Source organism: Lipotes vexillifer, unplaced genomic scaffold (genome assembly GCF_000442215.2).
Source record: "Lipotes vexillifer unplaced genomic scaffold, Lipotes_vexillifer_v1.1 scaffold308, whole genome shotgun sequence".
NCBI lineage: Eukaryota > Metazoa > Chordata > Mammalia > Artiodactyla > Lipotidae > Lipotes > Lipotes vexillifer.
In genome coordinates this window covers 2,440,287-2,450,630 of record NW_006792985.1, presented here as the reverse complement: position 1 = coordinate 2,450,630, position 10,344 = coordinate 2,440,287, and positions in this window count along the sequence as shown.

Here is a 10,344-nt window from a genome sequence, read left to right as displayed (position 1 = left end):
ATCTTAAAACATGTTACTCTTCCATTACCTCAGATATTGTTGCTCATCTTTCCCCATCATTACTCATCGACTGTTCCCAACTATGCTAAAAAAGAGGCCTCTCACTGTTGTGGCCTCTCCCGTTGCGGAGCACAGGCTCCGGACGCGCAGGCTCCGGACGTGCAGGCTCAGCAGCCATGGCTCACGGGCCCAGCCGCTCCGCGGCACGTGGGACCTTCGCGGACCGGGGCACGAACCCGCGTCCCCTGCATCGGCAGGCGGACTCTCATCCACCGCGCCACCAGGGAAGCCCGAAAATAATTTTTAAATGGAAGGATGATGGCATTGCCTAGGAAGATGGTGCAAAGTGAAGAAATCATCATTCTTTTGTTTTCTTGTTGCCAAAAGAAATACATCATCTTTTAAGACGGTATAGAAGAAGGCAGTGGACACAATCTTTGTAGTCTGCTCTCAGCCTTCATTAAACACAAATGACAATTTGGAATTTTCAATTTCCTACCTTTAAAGGCAAAGAAAAGAAAATGCACAGAGAAAGACATTTCAAATTATTAGACAAACCAGAAAACGAAATGAAAAGCGACAGACAGCAGCTCTCTAGACTAGAATCATGATGGGAAAATGTAACCTGTAAGTGAAATCACAGACTGCAGGTCATCAGATGATGGTCTCCTCATGATTCTTCTCAAATTTATGAACCAATGTGTGGACAATGTATTTTTAAGGACAAAAGGGAATACGGTATTTTCATCATTAGTCTGTCAAAGGATGGATAATTGTTACAAGCAGCTGGCCTATCCCATTTTGCTAAAAGGACATGTGATAGCACTGTTTCATTTTTTATGATGTTTGTGACTCAAAATTTACTTGATACAAAGAGGTTTACTATGTTTGAATTCTTATTAAAATTTCTAATGAAGTTGTTTTTCACTATTCCTTTATGTTCACTTCAATAAAGTATTCATAGAGGGACTTAAAATATAAAAGAAAAATAAATAAACCATTGGACCCTGATGGTGACTATTTTTCCATCTACCTCCTGGAAACCTCCCTTCTGTTCCAGCTCACCCTGATATCCCCTTTCCAGAATTGCTGTCCCCAAACTTCCACCATAACAATGGTTTCATGTGATTTTTACATTTGCTTGATTTCTTACCTAAACCAAATTATTATTATTATTTTTTTAATACACAATGTATTTATTTATTTATTTATTTATGGCTGTGTTGGGTCTTCATTTCTGTGCATGGGCTTTCTCTAGTTGTGGCAAGTGGGGGTCACTCTTCATCGCGGTGCGCAGGCCTCTCACTATCGCGGCCTCTATTGTTGCGGAGCACAGGCTCCAGACGCGCAGGCTCAGTAATTGTGGCTCACGGGCCCAGTTGCTCCATGGCATGTGGGATCTTCCCAGACCAGGGCTCGAACCCGTGTCGTCTGCATTGGCAGGCAGATTCTCAACCACTGCGCCACCAGGGAAGCCCTAAACCAAATTATAATGCTCTTCAGGGCAAAGATATTCAGCCACCAAATGTCTGAGTGCTGTGACTGGCCCTGCAGCAGGCCACAGGGACACAACAGTAAGCACATTACACAACATCCTTGCCTTCATAGTGGTGCTTACTTTGGCTGCGGCAATGCCAGAAACTGACCAAGGGGGAGTGCAGTGAAAAACGTCATAGCTTCAGTGTGAGGCAGACCTGGATTTGAATTCTGGTATCACTACTTCCTACCTGCAGGAACTTGGGAAAGTTTCTTTGCCTCTCTGAACCTTGTTCTCTTTATCTGAGAAGTGGCAGTCCTAGTTCCTTCCTTGAATAAGTGTGTTATTAGTTTGCTAGAGCTTCCATAACAAAATACCACAGACTGGGAGGGCTTAAAAACAGAAATTCATTTTCTCACAGTTCTGAAGGCTGGAAGTCCAAGATCAAAGTGGTGGCAAAGTTTCTCCTGCAGCCTCACTCTTTGCCTTGCCAATGGCCAACTTCTCACTGTGTCCTCACATGGCCCTTCCTCTGTACACATATCCCTGGTGTCTCCTCCTCTTCTTATAGGGACACCACTCATACTGGATAGGGCCCCACCCTTATGACCTCATTTAACCTTAATTATCTCCTTAAAGACCTTATTTCCAAATATAGTCACATGGGGGGTTATGGCTTCCACATATAAATTTTGGGAGGACAAAACTCAGTCTGTAACAAAACATTATGAGGATTAGAGCATATACCATATATAACATACCTGGCACACAGGAGATGCTCAATTTAAAAGCATGAATTATCATTAAAGCCTTTTAGCTCCTGGGTCAATACTTTTTTCACAAAGTCCTTCAAACAAGTTGAAATGACATTTCACAGTTGTTACAGAATTGACTCATTTGACATTTATATGGCACTTTTTCTCACATTCTTCAAGACAACTTGCATCTATTCCTCTGTACAAGTCTTTCCTGGTGTTTCCCCTCACTTCCAAGTGTGAGTATAACGTCCTGAGCAATGGGAAGTATGTCTTCCATTCATTTGCACATTAACGAGTTTAACACTCAACACACAGTCAGTGCTTAATAAATGCTACATCCTTGAACATGCCTGATGCAATGGCGTACACATAGCAGGCACTTGGTATGCACTTGATTGACTGTAGCAGGGTACCAGTTGTTTACATGTACAGGGTTATATAGCACAAGAGAGAAAGTGCCACCTTTGGGGTCCGAAGAACTGGTTCAAGTCTGGACTCTGCCACTTACTAGCATGTGACCTGGAGCAGGTTTCCTAACCTGACATTCCTTCCCTCTTTGTAAAAACAAAATAATAGTATCTATTTTGCATGGTTGTTTTGAAATCTAAATGAGATACTGGGACTTCCCTGGTGGCGCAGTGGTTAAGAATCTGCCTGCCAACGCAGGGGACAGGGGTTCGATCCCTGGTCTGGGAAGATCCCACATGCCGCAGAACAACTAAGCCTGTGCACCACAACTACTGAGCCTGCGCTCTAGAGCCCGTGCTCCGCAAAAAGAGATGCCACCGCAATGGGAAGCCCGCGCCCTGCAATGAAGAGTAGCCCCCTCTCGCCGCAACTAGAGAGAGCCCGTGTGCGGCAATGAAGACCCAACAACAAAGACCCAATTGCGCCAAAAATAAATAAATAAATTTAAAAATAAATAAATAAATGAGATACTGCCTGTGACATTACCTATCCTGGCATATAATGGGAGATCAGTAAATATTAGCTGAATTTTGAGAGTTTGTCTGCATATGGACCCCTAGGGAGGTAAGGGGCCCAATTAATAAAACTGTTTGCTCCCACCAACATTTTCATATGGATAAACCTGGGTTCAAACAAACATCAGAGGTCGGCTTGAAGTAGAAAAATGGGATGGACATGTCTCAAAAAGGTAACATGCAGAAGGCTTGGGCTAGGCCCTTGGACCCAGTCTTGATGTCCTGGAGTATTAAACTTTCCAGATTTTTCCAGCACCCGAGGGAATCCCCTCCCCTCCAACACACACACACACACACACACACACACACACACACACACAGGCAGGAAGGTTTGTTCCATGGGCCCCTCACCTCATACCCCAGCCACCTACATAGCCACTGGGGTGGAGGATAAGGGGTAACATATTAGTGTTAAGCCATTCAGATTCTCTCTTTTGGTTGGTCCCAGATATGGGGTGAGGAAGTCCAAGATAATTCTGGAACATTCTGTGCCAGAAAACACAAAGTATACATGGGGTTAGCTCAGGACACAGGAGCCAACTTGAAGGACTCCCACTGGCCAAATTTGGGGCAACGTATCAAAAAAAGAGTAATTACGGTAAGTATTGAGTATCTTTTCTGTTTTTTTGTTTTGGTTTGGTTTTTGGGTTTTTTTGCGGTACGCGGGCCTCTCACTGTTGTGGCCTCTCCCGTTGCGGAGCACAGGCTCCGGACGCGCAGGCTCAGCAGCCATGGCTCACGGGCCCAGCCGCTCCCAGGCATGTGGGATCTTCCCAGACCGGGGCTCGAACCCGTGTCTCCTGCAACGGCAGGCGGACTCTCAACCACTGCGCCACCAGGGAAGCCCGAGGGTCTTTTTTTTTAAGATATAAATTCTATAATGCTCCTAAAGAAAGAGGAGGAAAGAGAAGGAAAATAGGGAAATCTCTTCTTTATAAGACTGCCATGTAAAAATAAGGAAGGATTGATAGAAAATCATTTTGCACCCTGCAACAGAGTAATTAATTTAGGCAAAGATCATCAAAGAATATTGGGTAAAAGTTGCAGGGAAACAGAATATTCACACTGCCTCCAAGTTATCACCCCACAGATTGCTTATGGATTAGAAAAGCCAAAGGTAACGTTACAATAGAAAAACTTGGTGGTTTCTATATTAACTAAATAATCAAGTTTAATCTCACCAGAAATTGCCTACTGATGTGTGAAATAGGAAGTATACAACATCACCGAGTTCATTGTTTTACCAAAAAATGTTTAACCTAAATCTAATCATGAAGAGACACCAGACAAATCCAGAATGAAGGACATCCTATAAGACAACTGGCCAGAAGCTTTCAAAATGGTCAACGTCGAGAAACATGAAAGAAGGCAGAATGACTGTTCCAGATTTCTAAATGACCAAAAATACGCAGCATAATAACCTTGACTGGAGAGTATCATACTAAATGAAGTAAGTCAGACAAAGACAAATAGCATATAATATCCCTGTATGAGGAATATTAAAAAATGATACAAATGAACTTATTTACAAAACAGAAACAGATCCACAGACTTAGAGAACGGAACTTAGGGTTACCGGGGGGAAGTGTAGGGGGAAGGGATTGTCTGGAAGTTTGGGATTGACATGTACACACTGCTATATTTAAAACAGATAACCCACAAGGACCTACTGCATAGCACAGGGAACGCTGCTCAATATTCTGTAATAACCTAAATGGGAAAATAATATGAAAAAGAAAAGATGCATGTATATGTATAACTGAAGCACTTTGCTGTATACCTGAAACTAACACAACATTGTTAATCAACTATACCCCAATATAAAATAAAAATTTTAAAACAACCCTTGATTGGATCCTCGATTTTAAAAATTATAAAGGGAAATTTGGGACACTTGTGAAATTTTGAATATATACTGGACATTACATGATATTGTTGAATTGTGGTTAATCTTCTTAGGTGTGATGAGGGTATGGTGGTTCAGAAGAAGAAAATCTTTACCTTAGTTGGCCATGCTGAAGAATTCGGGGGAAAGCATCATAGTGTCTACAACGTACTTTCAAATGGTTTAGTCAAAAAACAGCTCGCGCGCGTGTGTGTATAGGGTGAGAAAGAGAAAGCGCATGAACATGGCAAAATGTTAATTGATGAATCTGATTGATTGAAGGTTTATCATTCTATTCGTTCAACTTTTCTATGGGCTTGAAATTTTTCAAGATACACTTGGGAGCAAATAATCTCCTTCCTGGGAATTTGCAATTCGCATTTAGAAATGTCATTCTAGGTTGATCAATCAAACCTAAAAATTGAGTTTTGGGTGGTTTTCTTTTTTTTTTTTCAAAGAAGACAAGTATGTAAATCCAGAAGCTAAGGGCAGCCACCTTCTACCACATGCTCGGAAAAACAGAGAAAACAGCCCAGATGGAGAAACGGAAGAAAGAGACGTCCAGAATGATACAGAAAAGAGAGACCAGGCAACCCCAAAGACAGAGAGACTGATAAGAGCATCTCCTTGTTTCTGAAGCTTTAGTTCTTGGTCCCAGTCAAAAAGCCAGCCGCATGCCTGCCATTGGGTTCTCGGAGACATTCCTATATCTAATGTCCTCCTTTTGCTGAAACTAATCTGAATGAGTTTTTCTGTTACCTGCAACCAAGTGGTGGTGGTAGGGGTGGTGGTTATGTGGTGAGGAGAAGGTGGTAGGGTTTTATTTTAACTGAACATTTTTTATAGTGGTAAAATATACATAGCCTGTGGGATTAACAGGTACAAACTACTAAAATAGATAAGCAACAAGGTACTACTGTATAGGGGTTTCCCTGGTGGCACAGTGGTTAAGAATCCGCCTGCCAATGTAGGGGATGTGGGTTTGAGCCCTGGTCCGGGAAGATCCCACATACCACGGAGCAACTAAGCCCAGCCCGTGCGCCACAACTACTGAAGCCTGTGCACCTAGAGCCTGTGCTCCGCAACAAGAGAAGCCACCGCAATGAGAAGCCCACGCACCACGACGAAGAGTAGCCCCCGCTCGCCACAACTAGAGAAAGCCCCCGCACAGCAACGAAGAACCAACGCAGCCAAAAATAAAATAAATTAAATAATTTTTTTTAAAAAAGGTACTGTTTAGCACAGGGAACTATATTCAGTATCTTGTAATAACCTATAATAGAAAAGAATATGGAAATATATATACTTATACATAACTGAATCACTGCTGCACACCTGAAACTAACACAATATTGTAACTCAACTACACTTCAATTTGAAAAAAATACATATATAAATACATAACATAAAATTGACCATTTTAACCGTTTTTAAGTGTACAGTTCAGTGGCATTACATACATTCACCTTGTGCAACCTTCACCCCCATCCATCTCCAGAACTTTTCCATCTTCCCCAACTGAAACTCCGTACCCATTAAACAACAGCTCCCCATTCTCCCCTCCTGCACCCCCTAGGCAACCACCACTGTGCTTTGTGTTACCATGATTTTAAATCCTGTAGTTATCTCATATAAGTGGAATCCTACAGTGTATGTCCTTTTGTGACTGACTTATTTCACTTAGTATCCTGTCTTCAAGATTCATCCATGTTGTAGCCTGTGTCAGCATTTACTTCCTAAGGCTGAATAATGTTCCATTGTACATATATACACATTTTGTTTATCTATTCATTGTTGATAGACTACCTTTTGGCTATTATGAATAATGCCGCTATGAACATGGTGGTAGGGTTTTAAAGATACATGCATAAAGAAAAGTCCAGTATATGCAATCAAATATTAATAGAAGTTATCTCTAAGAGATAGAAGTAGAGATACATTTTTTTTAAGATTTTATATTTTTAGAGCAGTTTTAGATTCACGGCAAAATTGAGAGGAAGGTGCAGAGAGTTCCCAGACACCCACTGCCCGCCTCACATGCACATCCCCCCACCATCAACATCCCTCACCTGATGGTACATTTGTTGTAATTAATGAACCTACACTGACATGACATAATCACCCAAAGTCCATAGGTGACATTAGGGTTCATTTTTTGTGCTGTACATTCTGAGTTTGGACAAATGTATCCACCATTATAGTATCATATAGAGTACTTTCACGGCCCTAAAATCCTCTGTGCTCTGCCTATTCATCTCTCCCTCTCCACAACCCTTGGTAACCAGTAATCCTTTTACTGCCTCCACAGTTTTGCTTTTTCTAGAATGTTATACAGTTGGAATCATACAGTATATAGTCTTTTCAGATTGGCTTCTGTCACTCGGTAATATGCATCTAATCTTCCTCCATGTCTTTTCATGGCTTGATAGCTCATTTCTTTTTAGCACTGAATAACATTCCATTGCCTGGATATACCACAGTGTATTTATCTATTCACCTACTGAAGGACATCCTGGTTGCTTCCAAGTTTTGGCAATTATTATGAACGAAGCTGCTATAAACACCTGTGTGCAGATTTTTGTGTGGACATAAGTTTGCAACTCCTTTGGATAAATACCAAGGAGCACAATTGCTGGATAATTTGGTAAGAGTATATTTAGTTTCATAAGAAACCACCAAACTGACTTCCAAAGTGGCTGTACCATTTTGCTTTCCCACCAGTGAAGTGCCTCTTAAAGTCTTTGGCTCATTTTTTATTCTGGTTATTTTCTTAATATATTGAATTTTAAGAGTTCTTTGCATATTACAGATAATAGTCTTTTATCAGATGTGTCTTTTGTAAATATTTTCTTTCAGTCTGTGGCTTATCTTCTCATTCTTTGACATTGTCTTTTGCAGAAAAGTTTTTAGTTTGAATGAAGTCCAGATTATCAATTCTTCCTTTTATGGATCATTCCTTTGGTGTCATCATATCTAAAATGTCACCTTTATACTCAAGGTCATCTAAGTTTTCTCCCATGTTATCTTCTTGGAGTTTTATAGTTTTGTGTTTTACATTTCAGTCTATGATGGATTTTGAGTTAATTTTTGTGAAGAGTATAAGGTCTGTGACTAGATTTTTTCCTTTTTCTTTTTTTTTTGCATGTGGATGTCAAGTTGTTTCAGCACCATTTGTTGAGAAGACTGTCTTTGCTCCTGTGTCAAAGATCAGTTGACTATATCTATGTGGGTCTCCAGATAAATTTTTACTTTTATTTTTATGCTTTTTTTGTATAGTCTAAATATTATTTGTTACAATGAACACACATTGTTTATATAGTCAGGGGAAAAAAACTATTTTCATTTTGGGGAAAAATACCATTTTCTGTTCCATAAGTGGTCATTCCATCCCTGAAAATTACTGGAATAATTGTCTGTGTGATGAAACGTTCATTCATTTAGCAAACATTTCAGTATGAGAGAATATTGTATTGCTTGCAAAGACTCCGGATATATCTTGAAGGTTTTCTCATCTAAACTTACGTTGTTTCCCCCTATTTTACTCTATAAATATTACTGTAAGAACATGAAATAAAAGTTTGAAAAGAAGGAAAAATCACCACGCTGATTTCTTTCTTGTTTCCCACCGCCGCCCCCCCCCCCAACCAAATCTGTGTCCTTATCATTTTACCCAGTTGTAATCACCTGGCCTTCCTTTTAATTCTCTCTTCAGAATCTATCAACGCATTCATTTAAAACCCTCCAGAATCTATTCATATTTGGAGCATGTTCTGTTTTGTGTTCATTCTAAATGCATTTTTCAAGCTTTGACAGTTACTGTGTGCTAGAGACGGGATCTTGTCTCCTTCTTGTCTGTGTGCCTAGCCCGGAGAACAGTGCCAGCACAGAGGAGGTCAGTAGTAGTCCGTGTTTGTTGAATGCATGAACAGGAATACGGGCAGTTGTGTTGGCGGGGGAGGGGATGGTCTGTGTGTGTTTAGACCAAGCACACGTGCAAAGCTATGGAATTGCAAATGAGAACGTTTCCACCCCAATCCTGAGCCCTGACTCAGAGCCCTCTGGTGTCTTTTGTCTCCAAGCTGCAGGGAATCCAAGCAGAAAATTCACTATTAATGGTTCCATAAAACATTCAGGTCCTGGATGCAGCCCCGTGGAGGCCACGTGGCAGCCCGGAATACAGATATGCCAGCTCAGGAGGGAGTCCCATTCTCCTTTAGTCTTATCTGTCATTAGGGCAGGAGCCTGAGCCCCCGAGCCAGGCCTGGGGAGCTCTTCACCATCGGAGGGTAAAACGGAGCCAAGTTTTGGCCAGCCCCAGTTAGTGTCTGGGAGAGTTCCCCTCCTAAAGGTCTGCACTGGGTTTTGTTATATACGACACAAGAGGCTAATCTCCTACCTTCCCCTCAGAGGAACAATTCCATTACCTTAACCGACCACGCGGCTTTGGATTTTTTTAGGCGTTGTGCTTGTGTGATTCAACGAGATACATTTTGTGAGTAATTCTGATGGCACCAGCTCATGTGGGTGCTTGGGAAAAGCTCTTTGATTGTAATGATGGCAGACAGAGCTGGAGGTACCAGCTGCGTGCAAGTGCGTGTGGCCGGCAGAGGCCCAGGGTCGGTAGAGGACATGAGGGAGGGAGACAGTCATGACGAGGTTCTTAGGAAATGTCTTTTTTTTTTTTTTTTTTTGGTGCTACACGGGCCTCTCACTGTTGTGGCCTCTCCCCTTGCAGACCACAGGCTCCGGACGCGCAGGCTCAGCGGCCATGGCTCACGGGCCCAGCCGCTCCGCAGCATGTGGGATCTTCCCAGACCGGGGCACGAACCCGTGTCCCCTGCATCGGCAGGCGGACTCTCAACCACTGCGCCACCAGGGAAGCCCAGGAAATGTCTTTTAATTGATGCAGAAAACTTGGACTTAGAGATTATTTCATTTTGCAAAGAATGAAAACAATTTCCTTTCTCAAAAAAAAAAAAAAAAAAATATATATATATATATATCTGTTTTGTATTCTCCTCTCCCGAAACCATGAAATAGCTTTGGGAAGATAATCATCTTGTGTGAAAAACAACACAATTTCGTGAAATGGCATTCTGTGAACTTTGGGGAGAGGGAGGAAGAAGGGGCCCAGACACTCTCCTGCTTTCTCCCAATCAGTAACTATTTCCCGTCTGCCCTAGCCTAGCGCTCCCCAAAGACTGCCTTGAGCTTCTCACGCCCTGAGCAAAAACTCTCCAT